This window comes from Lithobates pipiens, unplaced genomic scaffold, assembly GCF_037356315.1.
Source record: "Lithobates pipiens isolate NorthernLeopardFrog02 unplaced genomic scaffold, aLitPip1_a1.2 Scaffold_18, whole genome shotgun sequence".
In the NCBI taxonomy this organism is placed as follows: Eukaryota; Metazoa; Chordata; class Amphibia; order Anura; family Ranidae; genus Lithobates; species Lithobates pipiens.
The window spans coordinates 247,010,091-247,017,924 of record NW_027507758.1 but is presented as its reverse complement, the minus strand read 5'-3'; positions in this window follow the sequence as shown (position 1 = coordinate 247,017,924).

Here is a 7,834-nt window from a genome sequence, read left to right as displayed (position 1 = left end):
TTTAAATAGTAATTTATAGGATAATTAAGATGGGTGGCTTATATAATTACATACACAAACCAGTCACTAAAACACATTAACCAGGGGGATGTGGCATGCCAGTGGCTGTGAGGATTAACTAGCGGTTTAACTTGCTGTGAAATGTCGGCTACGGCGACACAGGGAGTGCGCAGGAGTAAAGAACTGTCACCGCCCACAGCATTATTGAGGTTCAGTGATTAAAGGGAGGATCTAATTGCCATACTGCCAATCCCATTGAAAAAGTCTCTTATGGCGAAACATGTCTGGGCGGGGCTTCCTGGCAATCTACTGAGCGGGGTGTAGGACGGAGGAACGTTGTTAGGAACTTCAGGTATTGAGTCTGTCTTAGTAGAAGGGGACCTCTCTTACGGCTCTGGTTCTGGTCTCACTGGAATGGGAACAGGGAGACCGGAGCGCAGTGGGGTAGGAGAGTCCAGCCAGGAGCAGTAGCAGGTATCCGGAGATGAGGGTTCTCAGAAGCAGGGACTCTCTGTAGTAGGAAGGCTGAGGACTGCAGGCCACTGGATCGGGTTGGATAGGTCCTCAGGATACAGGGTAGCGATGCAGGAACAAGCAGAGGTGTCAGGTACAAGCAGAGTTCGGCAACAGGAGATCAGTTCAAGAAGGGTCAAACAAGCCGGGGTCGGAGCAGGAGAGGTCAACAAGGTCAGACGGAGCCGGGTCGGATATCAGGTAGGTAGCAGGTAGACAAGCAGGTATACACAGGCACAAGCTGCAGACGAGACAGCACAGAGCTGCTGCAACTGTGCCCTTAAAAAGGGCTACTGGCGCCAATCGTGCTAACGCTCGCCCGTGCGTGCGTGTACCGCGCGCACACACGAACGGCGTGCACCCGCGCGCGTTGGAAGACGCTCGTACCTACGACGACCCGCTGCACGAACGTGCACGCGCGCACGGAGAGCCGATCGCGCAGGACGAGCGGATCCCTGACAAACGTGATCTATTACACCGGCTTGTGTCTCACGGTGGGAAGGAGTGGGGGAGATTACTGAAAGTTTATCGCACACACTGGGTCCACCGTGACCGATTCCGTTTGCTTCACCAATGTTTGGTTTGCTGTGACGAGATTTTTGTTTGGCGCTGTTTGCTATTTGGCACATGTGAGTGTAATATTTGAAGTGCTGTTTTAAATAAAGTGTATGAGACGGTGTTACACTATTGGAGCATTTCTTTATTTTCACATGTGGAGCAAACTGATTTATGGCATCTAGGACAGTGTGTCACGCATAACGGATCTCTTTCAAGAGCATTTGGCATCATATCCAGGAGTGGATGAATGCGCATTAAGCCGAACATGAGAGTGGGAGGCAAATCTATTTGGTGAGCGTGCTTGAATAAGGGGAGTGGAGGCACGAGCACAGTGGTTTGGTGGAAGATTATCTAATTGGATTCATTTATGTTGGATTTTACACCATTCATCTGACTATTCTTTTGAGAGATTTGAATTTCACGGACATTTGTGTTATAATATTGACTCTTAGAATACACTGGGTGATCTATTTAATTATATGTTGGCATGTTTATTATATGTATTTCTTTACAATTAATTGAGCTACATTAGTGGTTACATTTGTTGCTTTATACTGCATGTATGCACTGAAAAATCTTTTTATTCTGTTTACACAGTAATTTATGCTTTATTCTATATGTAAAAATTTTTTAGGGAAATTTAGAGAACTCACTACTTAGGTTAGTGTATGTTTACAAACCTTTTGTGTGTTTATTAGTGCCACACACCTAATTTTTTTATTCTATTTTTATTTCGTTTAGTAAAGTGTATTTATTCAAAATATTCTTGATACTGCTGGGCATGGACACAGCAGATTCCCCTTTATAAAAGTTTCTGTATACCACACTACCTGCACAATTGCTAATGTCTTTTTTTTCCCAGCCAGGGAGAGGTGTCATTTATATTTAACACCTTCACCCACCTACAAGACATTGCCATTGGCAGCATGATCATTGGAGGTGATCTGAATCTCGCCCAGGATCTCAACAATGACTCCTCTTCTGGTATGTCCCTCCACTCTCTTGCAGCCTTAAATAGACATAAATGTACACTACCCACATTACACTTCTGTGATGTGTGGCAGCTCCTTCGCCCATATGATAGATACTATAGGTTCTACTGTCTCACGTGTAATACATACTGTATAGTAGAATAAGTAACATATTCAAAACTCCAGACCTTCCTGATTAATCCCCAGTAGCGCTGATTGGCGCTATAATTTTTTTTGGCAATGCTCCAATGTTTGTTTTTTGCTTCAATACCAGATTGCAGTTTTGCTTCAATACTGCAGACCCCACAGAGTTTGCTCCTGGTGTATTAATCACAAATTACTTAATGACACTGTTTCTTTCAGGGCATCTCTCAAACCATAGCCCAATTTACAGCACACATGTTAACAATGAGACTTTTTTGTACAGAGCCCAAATAAAACAAGAAACCATGAGCCAAAAAACGACACTGTATCAAAAGATTTTGACCCTCAATTCCAGCCACTCTCACATACCACACTTCCACACTTTCTAACACTAGATCCCAACTTCTCTAACTTATCTACCGTCACTTCATGGCTGCTCAAGACAGGACATGTTGCTGTGGTCTCCTCACATGCAAGCTCCACCAAAAATTTGCAACCACCTACGTTCTGTTATGCCGCGTACACACGTAGTGGACTTTCCGAACGGGCTACTTGCCCACACACGGCACTTTTTCAGCGGACTAATACGGCGTACTAAGTCCGCCAGACTATCCGCCATACTTTTGAAATGAACGAACTCGCCCACACACGCGGAGGAAAGTCCGCTCATTTTGGGCGCGTCTCCAGGTAGGCGGGGCCCGCGAAGGAGACGTCGCTGGCCCCGCCACCTGGTATGGACTTAAAGGGGAACCCCTACACCGAAAAAATCGGCGTGGGGGTCCCCCCCAGGTCCACATCAGACCCTTGTCTGAGCACGCTACCCAGCCGGCCAGTAAAGGAGGGGACAAGCGAGCACCCCCCCTCCTTCGCTGGCCCCGTCTACCTGGAGACACGCTCAAAATGAGCGGACTTTTCCGCGCGGGAAAAGTCCGCTCATTTCAAAAGTACGGCATACCAACGGCCGGATTGTCTGCCGAAATGCGAGTCCGGTGGGAAGATTGGAGTGCAAAAATACTTTCTAAGTCCGCCGTACTTTCGGCTAAAAAAAGTCCACCGGACGCTACACACGGGGGGATTGTCCGGCGGACTTGAGTTTGCCGGACTTTTCCACCCGATTGTTTGATCGTGTGTACGCGGCATTAGTCCTCAGTCAAATAAATAATTGATATGTATTTTTTAAAAATACATCCATGAACCTACAGGGATATCCCCAACCTTTAAAAGATTTTGCATGAATCTATACAACAATAAAACCAAATACTCGAACCTTCCCATGGACATGCGTAAGCAGAAGATTGCCACCTACATAGTTTACAAGCCACAGTACTTTCTTACACCACCGTCTGAAGTTAGCAACAACTTAGATTTCCCCCATTCACCTCAGAGGAATATATGAAGCGCTATGAATAAATGTCCCCGCAGGAGTCGTTGGTTAATTTGGGTCAGTGGCGTTACTAGGGTTGGCGTCACCCGCTGAGAAAAAAAATGGTGTCCCCACACCAACTATAGTCCCCCTTTAGTACAGACCCCCCTCCACTAACTACAGACCCCCCTCCAGCAGTATAGATCCCCCTTCCTCAGTACAGACCCCCCACTAAGTACAGACCACCCTCCATCAATATAGACCCCCCCTCTCTCAGTATAAACCTCCCCCCTCAGTACAGACACCCCCACCTCGGTGCAGACCCCTCCATCAGTACAGACATCCCCACCTCAGTGCAGACCCCCCATTGGTACAGACACCCCCACCTCAGTACAGGCACACCCACCTCGGTGCAGACCCCCATCGTTACAGACACCTCCACCTCAGTGCAGACCCCCCCTCTATCAGTACAGACATCCCCACCTCAGTGCAGACCCCTCCAGCATTACAGACACCCCCCTCAGTGCAGACCGCCCAGTGCAGACCCCCCTCAGTACAGACACCTCCCTCAGTGCAGACCCTCCAGTGCAGACACCACCAGCAGTACAGACACCCCCCCCCCCTCAGTTACAGACCCCCCTCTGTGCAGATCTGCCAGCAGTACAGACACCACCCAGTGCAGACCCCCCTTAGTGCAGACCCCCCAGCAGTATAGACACCCCCCAGTGCAGACCCCCCTCAGTATAGACACCCCCCTGGGTGCAGACCCCCTCTCAGTACAGACACCCCCCAGTGCAGACACCCCCATGGATGCAGACCCCCAGTGCAGATCCTCCTCCAGTGCAGACCCCCCAGCAGTACAGACACCCCCTCCCCCCAGTGTAGACCCCCAGCAGTACAGACACCCCCTCCCCTTAGTGCAGACCCCGCAGTGCAGACACCCCAGCAGTACAGACACCCCCCAGTGCAGACACCCCCATGGATGCAGACCCCCAGTGCAGATCCTCCTCCAGTGCAGACCCCCAGCAGTACAGACACCCCCTCCCCCCAGTGTAGACCCCCAGCAGTACAGACACCCCCTCCCCTTAGTGCAGACCCTGCAGTGCAGACCCCCCAGCAGTACAGACACCTCCTCCCCTCAGTGCAGACCCCCCATCAGTATAGATGCCCCCCTTACAGACCCCAGAACAGCATATACACACACAGTGTGTGTCCCTCGAGCTCAGGCTCCTCCTCTTCTGTGGATGTAAACAGAGAGGAGGGGGAGGCGGCTTTGTTCCACTCCGCTGAAGGACACAGCAGCGCGAGACACAGGGCAGTGGGCGATGTTAGCTGTGCTGCTACCCATGGGTGTCACCCCCCTGGCGGGTGTCACCCACGTGGGGCCCGCACCCGCCTAGCAACGCCACTGATTTGGGTACTCTGCTCTTGCCCAGCTCTATGTGAGGCCTCAACTTCACTGACACCACAAGTATACCTGTCTGTAAACCTTAGCAGGCACACAAGAATTAGGCTCACAATTCTTTAAAAGAATAACAGATAGTTAAAGTTTATAAAAGTGTCATAAGACATTGGCACGTTAAAGTCAACCAGGATGAACTTAATAAGTGCACAATTAGATTCACAGGGTCCCCCTACAGGGGCTTTAAATTCTAGCATATACTGTGACTCCAAGGGCATAAAGAGTAGCTCTCCGTATGAGATGAGTCGCCCCAAAGTGACCAACAAAAGTAACAACACAGCTATGCACTTGAGAGCTTTCAGACAAAAGGGTTAAACACAGGTCTGCCATCAGCACAAAGTGATCTGACTAGTCTTTGATGTGAATCTTCTGCTGGCTATACGTTGAAGACATTTGTGCACAGCGAAGGAAGGGTGTGTCCATAGACTGGGGGTTATAGTATTGTACCTGGGAAGTTGATTTGATCAATGGAGGGGGATCTTTAGATGTAGATGAGTACTCTAGACAGAGGCAGCCACAGTTGCAGCACTTATAGGTTAGAGTGTGCACAGTTGCAGCAGTTATATGTTAAGGTGTTCATGGTTGTAACGCTGAAGAACAGAACAAGTAACCTATCAGTGCCACCTATCAGTGCAGCTTATCAGTGCCAATGTCACCTATCAGTGCCACCTATAAGTGCAGCTCATCAGTGCCACCTGTCAGTGCCAGTGTCATCTATTAGTGCCCATCAGTGCAGCTGATCAGTGCCACCTATCAGTGCTGCCTTAACAGTGCCCATAAATGCCACAAATCAGTGCAGCCCATCAGTGCTGAGAATTTTCTCTGTTAAGGTTATCTGAAAGATATGTTTCAAATGTTTTGACAGGGGCACAGTTTCAGTGCTTGCCATAGGTAGCATTTTCACTAGATAAACCTCTGCAACAAGGTGTGAAGTCAAAGACATCCGATCAACCAGCACCTAATTTTTATAAAAAAGCTTGCATTTTATAAAGCAACCCTAAGCATTTCAGAGCAAACATTGCTCTTTTTTCATGAGTTACAAAGTCAAAAGAGTAAACATAGCTTACTATGCATTCATGTATACATAGTGAACTATTTTTGCAAATCTGCTTTTAGACTGATAAGAGGCATGGAGAAGCTCAGCTATGGGGAGATATTAGCTGAACTGAACCTAGTCTCTCTTGAGAACAGGAAATTAAAGGAGTTGTAAAGGCAGAAGTTTTTTTTTTTTAATCTTAATGCATTCTATGCATTAAGATAAAAAAACTTTCCATGTGAGGCAGGCCCCCCAGCACCCCTAATTACCTACCTGAGCTCCTTTTCTCTCCAGTGATGTCCATGACCCTCTCAGCAAACCAGGACACTTCTGGTTGGCTGAGACAGAGAAATGGCGCCACTGGACCCCTCGGCTATCAATCAAAGTTAGTAAGGCAATCAGGGGACAGAGGGGGCAGGGCCAGGTCGGGGCTCTGTGTCTGAATGGATACACGGAGCTCTGACTCGGCTTGGGTGCCCTCTGTAGAAAGCTGCTGGCTGAGGGGCACTCGAGGGAGGGGCCAAGAGCAGCAAAGGGGGACCCGATAAGAGGAGGATCCAGGCTGTAAAATCATCTGCACAGAGGAGGTAAGTATAACAGGTTTGCCTTTTTTTTTTTTCCTTAAATGAGCCTTTACAATCACTTTAAGGGCGGATATGATCAAAATGTATACATACAGTGGTACCTCGGTTCACAAATTTAGTTGGTTGTGAACCAAGGCAAATTTTCCCATAGGGTTCAATGTAAATCAGGTTTATCCATTGTGAATTTTTTTTTTGTTTATATATACAGTAAAATTATGAAATGTATGTACAAAAAAAAAAAGGATTTTTGCGTGTCAGGTAGGACTGACCTACCTGACATACACTGACCTATCTGACCTACCTGACACACACTGACCTACCTGACATACACTGACCTACCTGACACGCACTAACCTAGGTGACATGCTCTGACCTACCTGACACATGCTGACCTACCTGACGCACACTGACCTAACTGACGCGCACTTATCTACATTATGCGCACTTACCTACCTGACATACACTTACCTATCTGACCTACCTGACATACATGGACCTGACATACAATGACCTACCTGACAGGCACTGACCTATCTGACCTACCTGACACACATTGAACTCCCTGACATACACTGACCTACCTGACATACACTGACCTACCGGAAACCCACTCATCTACCTGACATACACTGACCTATCTGACCTACCTGACACACACTGACCTACCTGACATACACTGACCTACCTGACACGCACTAACCTAGGTGACATGCTCTGACCTACCTGACACATGCTGACCTACCTGACGCACACTGACCTAACTGACGCGCACTTATCTACATTATGCGCACTTACCTACCTGACATACACTTACCTATCTGAACTACCTGACATACTCTGACCTACCTGACATACACGGACCTGACATACAATGACCTACCTGACAGGCACTGACCTATCTGACCTACCTGACACACATTGAACTCCCTGACATACACTGACCTACCTGACATACACTGACTTACATGACGTGCACTGACCTATCTGACCAACCTGACACACACTGACCTACCTAACATACACTTGCCTACCTGACACACACTGACCTACCTAACACGCACTGACCTACGTGACATGCACCGAACTACCTGACATACACTGACCTACTTTACACACACTGACCTACCTGACATACACTGACCCACACTGACATGCACTGACCTACCTGACCAGACTTCAGGTGACATGACCTCCTCCTGCAGC